Here is a 19,524-nt window from a genome sequence, read left to right as displayed (position 1 = left end):
GCTGAAAAAGTTGTTACATCCATACTGGAGGTTCTTGGCCCATGTTTTTGTAAGATGCATCTCGGGAAGGAGGTCTGGGGCAGATGAGATTTCTCAACGCACAACTTGTGATTTAGTGTCTCTTGCTGCACGGTTTCGCTTTAATTTCTTAAAGTTCATTCTTGAGGAATTTGTTATCAACATCAGAGCTTCTACTCGGGATACTTTCCTGTTGTATCCCCGTTTTGTGCAAGTGTTTATTAACAATCAGTTTCCTGAAGTGAGGAGGACGGGAGAGACGTTGGATATGAAGTCCTTGGGTCCGCACACTGTGGGACTCATCAAACAGAATAGAAAAGGCAAAGTTATATTTCAAGGGCTATATGCTTTGGAAAAGTTCGGCAAGTTTACTGAACTGGATGAACCACCAGAGTCATATGAGTCGTCCGAGCAAACATCCTCGGAGCAAACATCTGCTGAAATGTCAACTCCAACCAACATTGTTATAGGTGTATCTGAAGATGAAGAAACCGAAAAAGAAGACTCACCAACTCCTAGAGCTCAAACTGTCTCAGAACGTGAACAAGAGTTGAGTGAAGATCAAGCTGGTGGAGAGATGAATGTCAGTGAAGAGCGAAATGATTCTTTTGATGATCTTGACCTAACTGGTTTTGATCGTGATGATATAGCCGCTTCTTTGGCAATCAGTGCCAATATTGTGTCTCATGAAAATCTTGACACAATTTTCCACAATGTCGATGATGTTGTTTTACAAACAACTGAGACAAGGAAATCGAGCGAGACGTTTGAAACGTGAACTCCTACTTCCAAGCAAATGGTGTCGACTTCTATTCCTATGGAGATGGTTATGGGATGCTCCCCTCCTGTGTCAGTTTCTCCTACTTCTGAACCGTTTGTGAGTGTGTTTTCTCCAGAAGCTGACCAACCACAATCTAAAAGAAGAAGACTTGATGCAAGACAATCTGAACTGATCGCAAGTTTGGTTAGCGGTCTTCCTACCCCACCTATCACTGCTACTACTACAAGACTCACCACCACAAAGATGTTTCCTACTGGTCATAGTTCAACATTTGATGTTGCTGGTCCCTCAACACCACCCGGTTTCTCGGTTCCTAGATTTAATCGGAATGCTGCTTCCGAAAGGCTGGCGCTACACATGGCAGAAGAACAACTTTTGTCACTTGGTCCTCGAGGAAAGGGTGTCTCTATTGATGAAAGGGGTGCTAGGGGTGATAATCTGCTGGTCTGCAGAAAGAAATTTCGGTTCTTAGCCAGAAAAACATTGAACTCAATATTCACGTGGCAGAGCTTCGTGTCGAAAATGTCGATCTTCGTATCCAAGTATCCAAGCTACAATCAGATAAGTCTAGTCTTGGCGGACAACTGGCTGAAAAGCAAGCAGATCTCCGATTTACAAGATCATTTTAATCTGCTGACTTCGAGCTATTTTGAGTTGAAGAAGAAACTGGAGGTTGATCTTGGTGATAGATATTAGACGACTGTTGAAGAACAGAGAATTAATCTTCATGTGGAGGCTTTTCCAGTAGACTTGCCGGTCGGTCAGTCTTCTGGTACCACTGAACGTGTTACAGTTGATCCTCCAGTGGCTCCGTATATTCAAGAGATTATCCAACGAGGTCAAGAAGACGATGTTCAGAGAGGACAATTATTGTTTAAACGAAATACTAGTCGGAATGCATCTCGGGGTGAACCCTTAATAACTGTCACTGATCTTGAAGTTGTTAGATTCCGAGACACATTTGGAGATAGATCCGGAGTGGCTGCATTGGGATTTCATGACCCTCTCAGACTGTGGATTATCATTCGTAAGAGTGGTAATTCAGAATTGTACAAGGATGTCTATGCTTTTAGGTCTTTAACAAGAATTGATCTAACGGAGTTGTCACAAGCTCCGTTTATAAATCTCTTGAATAATCCTCAGGTTACACAGTTTAAGCACTTTCTGGATGATCAAGTTAAGAAAGGTTTTCCATCGATGCCGACGACAGAGTCAGTTATCTTTGAACATCCAGATGTCTTTGAAGAATCTACCGACAATCCATTACAGGTGGTTATGTGGCCTCCTACGAAGCAGGTCAAGCAATTTCCAATTCCTCAGGGCTATCAAGATGGATCTCTTAGTTCTTTAGAATGTTGGGTCTATGATGAAAATACTTCTGGAGCGGTCATAAAACTTAAAAATGGGTGTATCCGTTTGTATGATCGTAGAGACTTGCTGCAATTCAAGAAGTGGGATATTCATTATCTTGGCAACTTTCAAATTAAAGTTGTTGAAGATATATACGAGGAAGGAGCCAAGGTGTACACAACAATGGTCACAGAGATTCTAAGCAAGAGAATGTGGAATGGAGCGATGGGCCAGATGGACGTGATGATTGTCAACAAAGGAACGGGTTCGAGCTAGTCCAAACCAAGGGAGAGATTGAAAGAACCTGTAAAATGGTTTGGTCTAGGCATACTAGTTAGTGGTACTGATTGTGTAGGAAAAACTGATTTTGTCTAGTTTACGGTTGTTATGTGTTTACAGCCGTAAACTCCTTACGGCCGTAAAATCCTTGCGGTTGTAAGTCGGTTGTAAGTCAGGCCTATAAATAGGGCATTGTGTCAGACTCTAAAGGTTGTTGATGCCTTCGTGTTTTCTCCAAGTTGTATCTGACGTTTTATTGCTTTAAGGCGTATGCAAGCTTGGTTCGTTTGTTATTTGCTTATTGTTTCATATTTTGCTTCTGTTATTTGTCTTTGATCATTGGTAGATCCGTTTTTAGGCTTTACATTGACTTGTGTGCCTCCTCTAATATATTCTGTCTCACTCCTCCAATCACCGGTACCCACACTCGGCCACATTGTGTCAAAGGCCACGACTATCCTTGACAAACAACGAATACTGTCCCCGAATCCGCTCTATCTTCCAATTCTCTTTCTTCACTCCCTCTACCCGGGCCTCCTTGATCTTATCCAACAATGGAGATATCACCGTCATCCTCATACAAATGTTCCCAATCAGGGACCCTTCCATCTTACGAATCAAAGCATCGGCCATTACGTTGGCCTTCCCTAGATGGTATAGGATCTCACAATCATAATCCTTCAGCACGTCTAACGACCACCTCTGTCGCATGTTGAGGTTCTGATGATCCATCAAATACTTCAAACTCTTGTAATCAGTATAAATGATGCACCATACTCCTTACAAGTAGTGCCTTTAGATCTTGAGGGTGAACACCACTGCCCCCAATTCTAGGCTGTGAGTGGGTTAATCCGCCTCATGAGGCTTCAACTTCCTCGGGGCGTAAGCTATCACGTGCCACCTATGCATCAGTATCGCGCCTAACCTCGAAATTGATGTGTCACAGAACACCACCAAATCGTCTAACCCCTTGGGTAGTACTAGGATCGGAGCTTCACATAACCTCCGTCTCAAGGTCTCAAAAGCCAATTGTTGATCCATGCCCCACCGAAATGTCACAGTCTTCTTGGTCAAGCGAGTCAATGACACAACAATCTTGGGGAAACCCTAGATAAATCTCTGATAATAGCCCAATAAACCCAAGAAGCTACAAATCTTAGACGCATTCTTTAGTACTTCCCATCGCATCACAGCCTCAACCTTGGCTGGATTAACCGAAATGCCCTCCTGATTGATGATGTGCCCCAAAAACTGTACCTCTCGCAGCCAAAAATCACACTTGGAGAATTTGGCATACAATCTCTCCGCACTCAGGGTCTCCAATACCTCTCTCAGATGCTACTTATCCTACTCCCTGGTCTTAGAATAGACCAGGATATCATTTATATGAGCATATTTATTTATAAAATTCATGCATTATCTTAATACTTTATGTTGATTTTATCTCATTTAATGAACAAAAGGTTCTTAATTAGTTTAGAATTTCATTTTTCAGCAAGAATGACATGATCAAATGGAAAAGGAAGCGGATTTAGCAGTTGGAAGCTTGGATCTTAGATTTTGAAGAAAGAAGGATGTTGCTGGACAACTTGACCCCTCGTCAATGTTTTGGCCATATCTCATGAACCGTAACTCCGATTGACAAGATTCAAAATTTTATGAAAACTAGACACAATTTCGGATGACTTTCGTGTTTTGAGAAAATGATGATTGCAAGAGAACTCGACGAGTTGGGCCTCAACTCGATTAGTTGATAAGAAAGTTCGCGATTTTTCGACGTTGACCAACTCGACGAGTTGGGTCTTAAACTCGTCGAGTTGGCCCTATTTTATGAATTTATATATAGAATCTCTTCTCATTCGAACCCTAATTAATTGGGGAAGCTTTGGACAATTTTTGGTGGCCAGAAGGGTTCTTAGAGCTGTGGTTTTCGAGATTTCAACTTAGATATCAATTTGGAAGAAGTTTAAAGGCAATAAGACATTACTTTTATCTTAATCTTTTGCATGAATCATGTTTCAATCATTAGATTTCGTTTTTAGTTTGTTGATTTCTGTAGATATGAGCTAAAAACTCATTACTTCTGTTTAGACTTAATGAATTTATAAATATGGTGTGATTTTATGTCTTGGATTAATTTGATTTGGTGAATTTTGTTTTGGCAAGCTTGTTAAAGATCCTTATGTGTTGACAATAACTATTATCTGTTAATTATCAAGTATATTAAGTTGCATGAAATTGCTTGTCTCATATAATTTATGTGAAAACAATATTATATGCCTAGGAACAGTGAACATGAAACTGGGGGTTAACTAGAAAATAGGTAAGTCAATGTGTGAGCTTGTGTAAAGAACAACCATACAAGAAGTTAATTGAATTAGTAATTTAAGTAGCTAAACTACAAGTCTTACCTAACCCAAATCAATAAACTAGGAAACTCATTAATTTAACCAATTGGCCACTGTTTGAATTGATTTGTTTTCTAAAGATTAGTAATAGTGAACATGAACCTAATCACATTAATCAGTAGCTAATGACAAATTAATCCATTGCACTTTCCATGAAATCAACCATAGGAATAAGTGAGTCGAACCTAAATAGAAGTCTTTTTTTTTATCATTGAATCTAGTTACCTTCTATTCTATTTAGTTGTTTAGTTGTCTTTTGTTTTAGTGTTATTTGTTTACTTAAGTTTTCTAGTCTTGCAAAACTAGAGTGAAACACTCATTTTAATTAATGGTTTTAGAGATAATATTAGTATTAATTTTAGCTGTTACCGTTCCCTGTGTTCGATACCCTACTTGCTTAAACTAAAATGCTATCGATAGGTACACTGCTTGCATGTGTTTGTTTTATTTGAGTTTGCTCGGATTAAAACTAGTTCGTTTAACACACATCAAGTTTTTGACAAAAACAATCACCGATCGATCCAACATCGGTTTGCACACCCTGTTCATGAGATCCATGAACGTTGATGGGGCAGGTGAGCTAAAATGGCATCACCACAAACTCGTAATGCCCATACCGAGTCCTGAAAGCTGTCTTCGGTATCTCCTCATCCCGAATCCTCATCTGATGGTACCCTGACCAAAGATCAATCTTGGAAAACCAAGACGCACCCGGTAGATGATCGAATAAATCATCGATCCTCGACAATGGATAACGGTTCTTCACCGTTAGTTTGTTTAGATCTCGGTAATCATTGAGCATCTTGTATGATCCATCCTTCTTTTTCATGAATAGGATCGATGCTCCCCATGGGAAACTCATCGGATGGATGATCCCTCAGTCTACCAACTCCTGAAGCTGCGTAGATAACTCCTGCATCTCGGGCGGTGCCAACCGGTATGGTGTCTTCACTATCGGAGTGGCACCCGATACCAAATCAATGCGAAACTCCACCTGCCTCTTCGGAGGCACACCTGGCAACTTCGGGAAAGACATCCCGAAATTCCTGTACAACCGGGACACTACCCACATCCGTCGTAGTCTAAACCCTCGGATCTGAGATATAAGCCAAAAATCCCGTACATCCTTGCTGCAAAATCTCATAGCCCTCACAGCCGAATAGAGAGTTGGCCCCTGCGAGGCCCTCTCACCATGTATAACCAGTTCTCCCCCACTTGGGGTTCGAATCCACACCAACTAGAGCTCACAATCTATCGTGACCCCATTGGCCCCCTACCAGTCCATCCCAACATTCACCTTCAAACCTCACAATGGTATCGGGACTAGATCAACGCGAAACCTCTCGCCAAGCACATTCAGGACGCAGTCCTGATACACCCTTGCAACACTCACAATGCAGTCATCTGCAATCTCTACCTCGAGCGGGGAATACAAAGTACCTGGCGCATCCCGAAACTTCTTGCTAAGCGCAAGAGACACGAACGATCGGGAAGCACCAGAATCATACAAAACATGAGCCGACATACCATTGTCCAAAAAGGTCCCTATACAAGCACAGTGTACACATAAGAAATACAGATAAACATAGAGTAGAGAAGAATAAATACGTATCAGCCACAATGTCTGGCGTTGCCCGAGCCTCCTCGGTAGTCAGCTGAAATGCACAGCTCCTCACCGCTAGAGCATCCGCCTTAGCCAGGGCGGCCATTAGTAATCCTCATCGTGGCAGGCATGGGCGCTACCACTTCTCCCCCCCTCCCTGCAACCTCGGACAGTCGGCCTTTTTATGGCCAGTCTAGTTGCAGTGGAAACATATCAAGCCCTTCTTGGGGCAATCCCTGCTCAAATGACCCTGCTGGCCACAAGAGTAACATCCAGAGCCTATTGTCTGACAAGCCCCACTCTGCGATTTACCGCATGTGGCACACCGGCCCCGGCCCTACCGGCCCCTGCTGGAAGTTTCTAAGGTCTTAGGATTCTTAGCCTGACCCACCGCTGCCTGTGCCTGCTTCGGCTTCGGCTTGGTATGGAAGTCCAACTCCATCTCCCTTCCACGAGCCTTCTCTACCACCTTATTCAAGGTTTTGCACCCTGTAAGCTCACAAACTCCCGTATGTCATCCCTTAGCATGGAATGATATCTCGTCCTCCGCATGTCCTTATTAATAGCATACTGTGGGATCAATAATGCTCGCTCCCGACATTTGGTGGTGATCTCTGCTATAGTCTCGATGGTCTACTGGAGCTCTTGGAACTCCCTCATCATCCGTTACTCCTCAATAGCTGGTGCAAACTCCAAGTCAAATCGCTGAACAAACTCGGACCATGTCATCTTAGCTACACCGGCTGCTCCTACCTGACTAGTCACCTCGCCCCACCAGTCTCGGGCTCTGTCTCTCGGCATGCATGATGCAAAACGCACATTTTCCGGATCCGGGCACGAACTCATGCGTTGGGCGTTCTCGATATCCGCCATCCAGCGTCGGCTAACAATGGGGTCCCTGACCGCGAATAACTCCAGCACCCCACACGCCTTAAACTCCCAGAACGAGGGAGTTCAGGCCCCAACTTGAACCGCAACAATATCGGATCTGAATGCCCTAAGCCACTCCTCCATGATCTCCATCATTCCCTCCTTGACCGTCCCAAAGAAAACTGGGGTAGCGTCAAGAGTTCCTCTCGCAACCTCGACTACGATGAGCTTACGCAACCTCTCGTCGACGGCCTCGGTACCATCCCCCGACCCAGATCCAGATCCCGATCCTGATCCCCCAGCTCCATGTCATGTCTCCACCAAACTGTATTGCAATACCATAAAACATAATGATCAGGATGTCCATAACAGGGATCTTCCCACACCGGTCCTCTTAGAGTTCCCAGGTCTAACATTGGTTTGGGTATAGGTCCTATGCTTTCAGTAGTACAGAACCAATACTACCTTCCACACCTACCTGTACCTTTCCCCAAGGCTTTACCCAATAACTTAAATTTGTCCCAAAATACACCATATCCCACAGACTACCGCATATCTCAAACCCTAGGCTGTCCTAAGATTTGCTCTACTCACATCAATCATACCGATCATAACAGGTTACCTTTATGCTTGCAAATTATACACATAAAAGAATCAAATAGACTTTCAAATAAAAGATTCTACCCTAGGACCACAACCAAACAAGGAACAGGAAATAAGGGCAAATCAATCATTCTAAGGCTATAAGCTCCTAATCGTATACAATTTTAAAAGCATACACATAGCAAGTTCCATATGATCATCAAAGCTCAAATATTAGTATAACATGGCTAACACATTGGGGAACTACTTACTTGGCTCGACTGATCACACACGTTGCACTCTCATCTTTTCCTTCCTTTAAAAGCTTTAACTTTTATTTTATTTTTTTTCAAAGCAATTCTACCATATCCTTAGTTTGAGTCCTGACACACCCGAGAGTGTGTCCGAATCCCTCAAACCAAGGCTCTGATACCAACTTGTAACGACCTAATTTTTCAAAGAAAATTTTCATTTTTGATTAACCAAACACATCTCAATAAATCACGAAATCCAAATATAATTGTATTCAAAATTCATGTGGTTTACAACTTTTATTTCAAAACATCATAGTGTCCCATAAAACGTCTGAGAGAGTCCACGCCGCGCCATCATGTCTTGCTCTTTCCCTAGTGATGAGATGCACCTGAAACAAATGCACAACATATAAGCTAATGCTTACTGAGTCCCCCAGAGGATACTCCACACACAATCCACATAACACATATCATATTAGCTATAAAAGCTACATATACCACATAAGCCATGCATACTAACACATAAGGATGTCGTGGGATCCCCTAGGGTATTATACCATCATGTCATGGGCTCCCCCACATGGTCTTTACCAAGGAATGCCATAGGCTCCCCCACATGGTCTTATATCCAACTGCCACGGGCTCCCCCCGGGGTCTTCCATGTAATAACATACATAATCAACTTAACATGTCATATCACAGATGTATCTACCATACTACATGCATAAACCTATAAGGATGTCGTGGGCTCCCCCTATGGCCTTTTACCATCATGCCATGGGCTCCCCCACATTGTCTTTACGTAGGAATGCCATGGGCTTCCCCACATGGTCTTATATCCAACTGCCACGAGCTCCCCCTGGGGTCTTCCATGTAAATATCATATAATCACTAGCATACAACTTAGCATAAAGCTAACTATCATATCACATATCTCTACTACAAATAGTGTACCACATAACATAAAATGGGCCAGCCTTGGTGCCTTAGACCCATTGGTATGGTGAGAAGACTCACCTCTCATGAATGCTGAACCGATGAGCTAGAATCAGATATGTCCCACGTGATGCTCCAACTCAACTGCCTATAAGCATCCTAAGATAGACATGTCATCATCCAAAATTACCCTTAAAGTCAACCCTGGTCAACCTTGGTCAAAGTCAAGGTCAACAGTCCATGTTGACCTCAACTCGTCGAGTGCATCTAGCGACTCATCGAGTTCCTATCGAGTTCAGAAAACCTGGTCAAACCCTAGCCAACTCGCCAAGTTGTTTCCTCAACTCAACGAGTTCACTAGATATCCAGAAGGCGGGGAAACCAAATCCGACTCATCGAGTTACTAGGGAAACTCGTCGAGTCCCCCTTGCTGTTTGTTTGTTATGATGATACACCGAATGCAGTAATTCCAGGGCTTGGATCTGAAGCCCTAAGGTGTCTAGAAGGACAAAGTTTCCAACTTTACCTTCTAGAACCATTCTAAATGCTCTAAGGCCCTTATCAATGGTTGGAAAGCTTCAAAGGTTTTCCATAAAGTCCAAAACTCTAGGGATCTGGAATCCCTCCTTTCCAGAATAGTTTCTTGTCCTAAAAAAATTCAAAAGATGGAGGCTTTATGGACATACATGTCCAATGCATGTCTTAAGGTCAAAATGGTTAAAAAGAGGGAAATATGCCCTAAAACCCTTGCATGGCGTCCTTGCTCGACAAAAGGCTAGATCTAGCCCAACTTGGGATCATTTTACCCTAGAGATCCATAAAGTTGCAAACGTTATGAACCGCAAGCATGCAATCAACAGGAAGGATATGAAATGAAGAGTAAACTCAAGATCTAGCCATATTCTAAGATAAAAATCGAATCTTGAAGACTTACAGCAGTCCACAAAATGGTCAAGCTCAAGAGTTAGGGCTTGGTTTGTTGGATCTTCTCCTTCTTCTCACTATCTCCTTCTTCTTAAGCTTCAAAAGTCACTCTAGCTCACAAAATGAAAGAGAATGGGGATTAGGGTTTAGCACAGACGTTCTTAGGGTTTGGAGGCTGATGGAAGGTCAGTCTCAAGGCTCTTAAGGAGATTATATAGGGTGCAAACCCTAAAATTATGGTTTTCTCTCTACCGCTCCTACTCACCGAGTCGGACTTTCCGACTCGTCGAGTAGGTCCTGACCGCTGCGTCCATGAGTTGGCCTCTACTCGACAACTTGGGGCATCCAACTTGCCGAGTCCAGGCACAACCCTAAAAGTTTTCATGTAAATCATTCAATACCTGAAACAGGTGTTACAAAGAAATTCAAGTGTTATAACTATTTCCAACCAGATCACAATGCTTCTAAGTGTAAGCAGCGCAAATTTGATAATGCCTACAAGTGAATATGGTGAATGATGATGGGGATTTGGTGGCCATAATTAAGGATCTTATGGCTATGATCTCGAAGGTAAATCTTTTGGATACTAATTCGAGGGAATGGTTGGTCGACACTGGAGCTACGTGTCGTATTTGTGACGACAAGAGAAATTTTAGTGTTTATAATAACATCGATAATGATCGTAAGCTCTTCATTGGGAATGCAACAACTATGGACATTAAGGGTTTTGGTGATGTTATTCTGAAAATGACATTGATGAAAGAATTTAAGTTTAAGGATGTTTTGTATCTCCCTGAGCTTTGTAACAATCTTTTGTCAGGATGCTTATTGAATAAATTGGGTTTTAAATGTGTAATTCAGTTGAGCAAGTTTATTTTATCAAAAAGTGACACGTTTGTTGGAAAAGGTTATGCTTTAATTCTCATGTTCAAAATGAGTGTAACTATGGAAAACAAAAGGAATATAAGAAGTACTAGTTCTGCTTATATGTTTGTGTTTTCAGATGTTTGGCATCGCCATTTAGGACATGTAAATTACAATTCTATTGGTCATTTAGTTAATTACATACCACAGTTTGATATTGCCTCAAATCGCAAATGCCCCACATTTATTGAAGCCAAGATTACAAGGTCATCTTTCCAAACGCTTCAAAGAAAAACCAAACCTCTTGATATAATTTGCACTGTGTGTGGTTTAAAGTCAACTCCTATTATAGGTGGGACGAAATACTTTATCATGTTCATCGATAATAGAACAATATATATATATATATATATATATATATATATATATATATATATATATATATATATATATATATATATATAGACACACACACACACAGAGTTAAGAGCAAAGATGAAACAATAGACAATTTTTTTATATAAAAATGAAGTTGAGAATCAGCTTAACAAGAAGATTAAGATGGTTATAAGCCATGCTTTGGAAACCGGACATGAGCGGCTGGTTTAACCGGAATCGGTCCCGAATTTGGTTCTTATAAGCCAAAAACGGTTTGTTTTGTGAATCGGAAAGAACTGGTCCGGTTGAACTAGTAAAACTGGTAATTTTAAAATAATTTGTTGTATTTGTTATATAATTAAAATTAATAATAATGTAATTATGACATCATCTGGTTTTTCTAGTTTGTGAGATCGGACCAACTGGTTGGACCAGTTGAACCATCAAACTGGTAAGACGACCGCTTCATTCTCCGGTCCAGTTATGAAATTATTGGTTATAAATGATAGGACAGGTGAGTATGTGTCACCATTTTCCGATTTTTGTCTTAAAAGGGGAATTCGTTATGAATTCACAACACCTTATTCACTTCAATAATTGCTTCAACAAAATTGAATTGCTGAGAAAAAAATGTACCATGAAAGTGATGGTTAATATTATGTCTTTTAGTTCTTTTTAAGCCATAAAATGTGGTGAAGCTATTTTGTCAACTAACTATTTTTTAAATAAAATATCACACAAGCAAAAGGATGAAACACTATATGAACGTTGGATGGGAAGGAAGCCATTTTACAAGTACTTATAGGGTGCCTAGAAAAAGCTGTTGTACGACTACATAAGGTACAAAAGCTAGGACCTACAACATTGGATTGTTTACCCATTATTCACAAAATCGTAATGGTTATCAGTTTCTTATGCATGATTCTAAGAATCCTGATATACATAATATTACAATAATGGAATAAAGGAATGATTTATTCTTTGAAATTGTGTGTCCTTGATTGAACAAGGAGGGTAAAAGCTCATCCTTATCGGATAAGGAGGTTATTCAAGAGGATGAAAAGGTTCAAATCAAGGAGGAAGAGATATAACCTAGAAGAAATAAAAGGGCTAGGTTTTACAAATCATTTTATCGTAATTTTTACTCGTATGTAGTGGAAAGTTAACCCAAAACCTATAGTAGGGAAGTTACTTCTACGAAGGACCTAATTGGATAGAAAAGGCATCAAGAGTGACATCGACTCTATCTTACCAAAATATATGTGGGAGTTGGTGGTTCTACCTCTGGGTCGTAAGCCACTTGGTTACCATTGGATGTTTAAGAAAAAAGATGACATATGATGGAAATACTGATAAATACAAGGCAAGGTTGGTGATCAAAGGATTCAAACAAAAGGAATGTCTAGATTACTTTGATACATATTTGCATGTAATGCGAATAACATCAATTATATAGGTGTTTGTCATTGTTGTTATTAGAAACATGCAAGTTCACCAAATAGATATGAAAACTGTTTTTCTAAATGGAGGATTGTAAGACGAAATATATATAGAGCAGCCTTAGGCATTTTTTTCCCTAGGATAAGAAAATAATTTTTTAAGCTATTTAAGTCATTATATGGCTTAAAGAAAGCTTCAAAGCAATGACATGTAAAGTTCAATCAATCCATGTTAGAAAATGGTTTTAGGATAAATGAGTGTGAAAAAGTGTGTCTATATGAAAAACACCACTAATAGGTATGTCCCTTTATGTTTATATGTTGATGATATGTATATCATGGTAGTGATGAAAATATGATAAGGTCTATGAAGGATATGTTAAAATCAAAGTTAGACATGAAATAAATGTGTTTAGCGGATGTGGTTCTTGGAGTCAAGATCACAAGAACCCATGATGGTCTAGTGTTAAATTAAACATATTACGTGGACATGATAATTGAGAAATTTAATTAGGGAGATACTAGAGTATATAGAAATTCGATTGATACTAGTCACCATTTATCAAAAATAGAGGAGATAGCGGTGCGTAAGTAGTATAGTTAAGATTCATTTGTAGGCTGATGTATCTAATGAGTTGTATAAGACCTGGCATAGTGTATAATGTGAGTAGGCAAAACAAATATACTAGAAATCCCAATTCTGAGCACTGGAAGAGTACAGATAGAATGTTAATGTACTAGACCTACGTATGTGAGTATAAATTGCATTATAGAATACATGTAGATGTGATTGAAGGATACACCATTATAAATTGCATATTTGATATATAAGATTCCATATGGATAATTATGACGAAGAAGCAAAATGGCTATGTCAATTTGTGAAGGAAATTCCACAACCGTCAATTTCCGGTCAAGTCAAAGTCAACTGAAGTCAACAAGTCAAACCATTCGACTCAATTTGCCCATGGGTACTAGAGTTTACCTTATGTAATTTCTAAACAACTCGTTATTCTAATGAGAGATCATAAATCGAAAAGTGCGTACATCTAGATCTCCTAACCTAAAACTGTGGTACGTGGCGAGCCAAATCGATAAAACAATGTTGCATACTCATTGGGAGTGTGTAAGATCCTTAAACAAGGCTTAACAGAGTTTACGGACCTTGCATTGCGAAGCCGGACACTCAAACAGGTCACAAATGAAACCTCTCTCAATCGTTTTCACTCTAAATCTGTCTAAGTATGTGAAATCTCTCCCAAATATCTCTTTGTATGAGAAATCTCTCCAAGAATGTCAAATCTCACCCAAATCTCTCTAAGTATGTGAAATCTCTCCCAAATATCTCTTTTGTATGAGAAATCTCTCCAAGAATGTCAAATCTCTCCCAAATCTCTCTAAGTATGTGAAATCTCTCCTAAACATCTCTTTGTATGAGAAATCTCCTAAGAATTTCAAATCTCTCCCAAATCTCTCTAAGTATGTGAAATCTCTCCCAAATATCTCTTTGTATGAGAAATCTCTCCAATAATGTCAAATCTCTCCCAAATATCTCTCAGAATGCCAAATCTCTCCAAGTATGTCAAATCTCTCCCAAATCTCTCTAAGTATGCCAAATCTCTCCAAGTGTGACAAATCTCTCCCAAATCTCTCTCAAAATCTCTCTCAACTTTCTATAATCACTCGGGGTATCCCGACCCTCGAATTTGGCGAAAACAACCCAAAAACGGAAGTTTACGCGAAAAACGGACTTAAGGAGCCGAAACGCCTCTTAGGAACCGAAACCCCTCTCAAGAACTGAAACCTCAGCAGCCGAGACCGAGACCCTGAGAACCGAGACCTCCCGCGAGCCGAACCCTCCTGAGCCGAACCCGAAGGCTGCTCTCGGGCCGAACCTCGCTCAAGCCACCGAGACTGAGCCTCGCTCTCAGTTCCTTCTTCTGCACTTTCGGTCTTCCCTTCTACTCTCGGTCCCTTCCCCTCCTCTCGGTCCTTCTCTACTTGTCTCGGTTCCAAGCACCAGAGGCCGAACCTCCGGCCAAACTTCGGATTTTTGACGTTTTTCACCCATTTTCAATATTTTTAACATTTTAAGCTCGTTTTTCGAGATTTTAACGCGGGATTTTCACCCAAAATCATATTTTAACATAATGAACACTAAATATTCATAATTTAATCATATTTTCATGAAAATCCTTATTTAAATAATAAAATCTAGTGGGTGAATAATTGAGGTGGAGTGTTGACTTTGCTTTACCTTATGACACAAGCAACCACCCCCACACCCACTCTATGACTAGCCACACCTCCCCACCTTACCTAGGTCACTTCAATGTCCTTTCCACTCAATTATCATCTTTCCCCACGTTCTTATAGCTGGAACAACCCATCCTCTCTCCTCACTTCTCTCATTTGCTCTCATTTCACCAAGGATCCAACTCCACTTTTCTCTCAAACTTTCTCTATCCAATTCGAGATTCAAAGTTGATTATCTAGCTTTCTCACACTCTTGGTAAGTATAATTCATCCTCTCCATGATTATTACACTTTCCTCATTCTGAAATCAATGATTCCTTACACAAACATCATCACATTCTTGTTAGATCTTCGAATCTACAAGTGATTCTTCAAGAGTTCTTGAGTTGAACAATTCTCTTCATCAACACTCATCTACTGAAATCAGTCAAGGTGAGTTCATACCCCTACATTTTCATGTTTTCCTCAAGTTTTAAGGGGGGGGGGATACAAGTTAAAACACCAAGAACATAACTTAAATTTTCTAACAGCTTTCATCAGAAAAGTTGGACTACATTCACGGACTATTTTGGACAACTTAAACATTTTTTTTAAAAACTGTTTCAGGCGTAAGTAGTTCCAGTTCTTAGCTTTAAAATGACTACTTGCACATCTCCATATGATTTTTCTACAATATATGGTGATTTTTACAAAACTGCCTATCATTTCAAACACCAATCCGGACCAGTCTGTGATTATGGACTATTTCACCCAAGTTGGAGGTCATTACAAATCATGATAAAAATTATGAGTAAACTAGACACATTTTGGGAACTCTCAGAATTTACAGATTTAGTTTTCGACTTCGTATGATTTTTATATGACTTTTCTAAATGTAACACCCCGGATTCCCAGGTATTAATTATTCTTATATTTTTTTGGTGATTTGTGAGGAGACTCGGCGAGTTGGAGCTTAAACTTGCCGAGTATGATCGCGGCTTGGGCACGGGTTCGCGTCTGGACTCGGCGAGTCCACGCTGTTTAATGAAACCCTAATTTCCAGGGTATGAGACCTATTTAAAGGGGCTTATGGCCGTCATTTGCGGTCACCAACCCCAGAGAGAACCCTAAAGAGTTTTTGAGCGTGTTGTGAGAGAGAAGAGGAATATCCTTGACTATTTGTGGGTGTTTTTGCATATAGAAGAGGATCAAGGCAAGAGGAGACCAAAGAAGGTGCTAATCCAGTGATTCTTGAGCTTAGAGACTTCATTTGAGGTAACCATTTGGTCCTTTCTCAGTTCTTGGTGTAAATCTTAGAGTTAGGGTTTCTTTGTGGAATGATCCATGGAGTAATTGACCTCCTCTCGTGTTGGTGCTTTAGATCTGGGTCCAAAGAGGTCCGGAGACCCTTTTCCCTCAAGCTTTATGACTGTTAATGGAGGCCATGAGCTTAGAATAACATGTTGGATTAATGTCTAAATCCATAACTATAATTGGTAAGACTTGACCCGACCCGGCATGGTCCATTTGGGTTGCATACCATCATGCACTTGGATGAGAGAAATAAGACATTTACGGTTATTAATATATTATAAGTTCTAGTATATTAATAATAAGAATAATAAGGTTATTTAATTAGTATTGATCAAGAATTAATCAAGGATTAATTAAGTGATCAAAAGAAGACTAATTAAATATATGGGTTGATTGTGTAAATCATCCATACTTGTATAGTGGGCTAATGCTCCATGGATAATCAAGTTGGGCTAAAACCCATTGGATGGTCCATGGATGCTCCATGGTGTATTTGTACCCATGGATCCAAGGAAATGGAAAGTCATGACAATTAGGGTTTACCCTAATTGTAACACTATATAAAGATATTATTCTTGACAAAATCGGCACTAGTATTATTCTAGAGAGGGCTAGCCGATTTTGATGAGTGTAGAATTCTCTCAAGTCATTCCAAGTGTTTTGATGATTGTGATTCCATTTGAGGTGTCACACTTGGGGCACTAGGCACTCTAGCTTCATGAAGACTTTCTTCTCCAAAGAGGTATGTATTCTATCTTGCTATAGTCATTGTGTTTGTATGCTAGATTAGGATAATACCTTGGAAGTTCTTATTTGTATGTATAATAGAGAAAACATAGATCCAAGGTATTTAGGGTTGCATGTACACTTAGGAGTGTTAGAATGCTCAAAACCCAACAGTGGTATCAGAGACTAGGCTTGTTTTCTTGTTATACTTGCAAAAGAAGCTTGAAAATCGAGTTTTGATGCTGTCTGCCCAGCAGACTCGCCGAGTCCAAGGCAAAATGCATCCAACTCGCCGAGTTGGTTCGTGCACTCGACGAGTTGGACCCCCAGACAGCATAAACTCGACTGTTTTGGCTAGAAATGGACTAGGAACATTACCCTAAGTTGGTTTTGAACTTATAAACTTGTTTTTTATGTGGTAATGTTCATGCTAATCCATTTTCAAAGATAATTGTCAATAGATTCATGTTTTGTATTAGTTTAAGGTTTAGACTAATTACATGAAAAAGTTTGATTTGAATTATCTTGTTCTTATGAGTTGCTTAGATTAATAGAAATGTTGAGTGAAATAGTTGTTTTCAATCCATTTTAATCTAAGAGTTGAGTATAAAATGTGTTTGTGTAACTTGTCCTCAAGTTACATGAAGGGTCACATTAAAGACTCATAAAAATTCATAAGAGTTGGCAATGGTTACAAAATGAAGAGTCTTGTGTCATTGAATAACTTTTTTTGACTCCATAACTTGTCCTCAAGTTATGGAAGTTCAAGAGTCACTTCATTAAAGAAAAAATATGTAACCATAATTAAATCCATAAGTTATAAAATAAAGAAAAAGTTAGTTCTTTTATTAGTTTAAAGTCTTCCATAACTTGCCCTCAAGTTATGGAACTTGAAGAGTTTTTGGATTAAAACTACTTTAAACACATAAGTTATGGAATTAATTAGTTTTGAATAGTTTCAAAACTTGCCCTCAAGTTTTGGAATTTGAAAAGTTTTCAAGTATGAATACTTTAATTCCAAGTTAGCCCTTAGAATTTTAAAAGTTAAAATTCAACCCTTATACTTTATAATATTATAAGTTAATAATATATATATGTATAAGAGTAAAGTCAGTCTTACCGCTAGTACGCCTCATTCACGAAGCCGGTCTATAAGGTGGGTATAAGGTTGTTGCCTATAAAATGGCAACTTAATGGGTGTCCACTCTCACCCACCGCTTGCTTGACTGGTGGAGGGTCGTTAGCCAAACGGGTTTGACAGGACTAGAATTCTCCCTTCATTAAAAGTATTAATGATAATACTAAGTAACTAAACTCATAATAATACCTAATCTTAGTTACTTAGGAAAATGTGAATAAGGTGCTAATCCATGAAATTACACTTTACACTTTGTCTAAGTCGTTAGTGGAGCGTGTGTGGTTAACCGGCACACTAACTTGGACTTAACAAGGTAGGTAAAGGGTGACTTAATATTTATCATAGTATCGATGGAGCGTGTGTGGTTAACCGGCACATCGATTGAGGGGTAATTTATTAAGGGTACCAAGTGATTTGCATGGTTACTTCACACCTTGTTTTGTGATCCTCGGCATCCCAGTCACAAAACCTGAAGGGCACACTCGAGATTGAAACATGCCATTGAACAGTTCAATGAATCTCAAAGATCTAGGAGTTTCAAAACCAATTAAAACCTAATAATACATTTCATTTATCTTGGTGGAAATTGGTGAATCGTCATTCACCTACCTTCAAATATTTTATAGCTTGGATTACGGCATACCTCTTCTAGGTTATAAAATAGTTTGTTGGGTCCTAGCCTTAATATTTCATATTGGGTGTTATATTAAGGACTTTAAATCAACTATCTTGAATATCTCCCAAAAGATGTCTGGTTTAGACACCTATGATCTTCCCAAATCTCTTGAAACAAGGTTTCCTAATGAAGATGATGTCCCATGGATATCATACTTCTTTCTCCTCCTCCAATTATTCTCCCTAACCCACAAGTTCTTGAAAAGTTTAAGGTCACTCAGGCCCTATTGGCAAGGCAAGGTCTAGGTGTGATCACATCTTGGAGATGTAGTCACATGTTGACAAGCCGGGAGAGTTGGGTGTCAAAGTGTTGAGAAAGTTGGTGGTTCAATCACTTTCTAAGTCACATAGTGAGTTCCTTTGGGACACCTATGAAACAGACTGTGACAAGACCCTTAATGATCTTTGCTAAGATCAACTTCCTAAAACCTTATGGACATTGACAATGATGACATTGGATATCTAGTAAAGCATTCTCTTCCCAATGGAAAGGGATCGGCCATAGTCAACTCGGTTGACCAAATGGTAAAGAGAAAGCTAAGTCTGTGATAGTCCCGTGTACCATTATCAAAGGGTCCATATGTTTATATTGCCAAAGAAAGGGGCATTGGTTGCGAAGCTGCCAAAATTTACCTAAGGATGTTAAAGTCAATAAGTTTGACTCTACTTCAGGTAAATTCCACTATCTAACTCTGTTAAGTTTCTATTCTGAGATTCTTGATACATGATGTGACTGGGTCACATGGTGAT

The sequence above is a fragment of the Lactuca serriola genome, chromosome 4 (genome assembly GCF_051521515.1).
Source record: "Lactuca serriola cultivar US96UC23 chromosome 4, Lser_US96UC23_V15, whole genome shotgun sequence".
Taxonomy (NCBI): domain Eukaryota; kingdom Viridiplantae; phylum Streptophyta; class Magnoliopsida; order Asterales; family Asteraceae; genus Lactuca; species Lactuca serriola.
The sequence above is the reverse complement of the archived record's forward strand: the minus strand, read 5'-3'. Positions refer to the sequence as shown.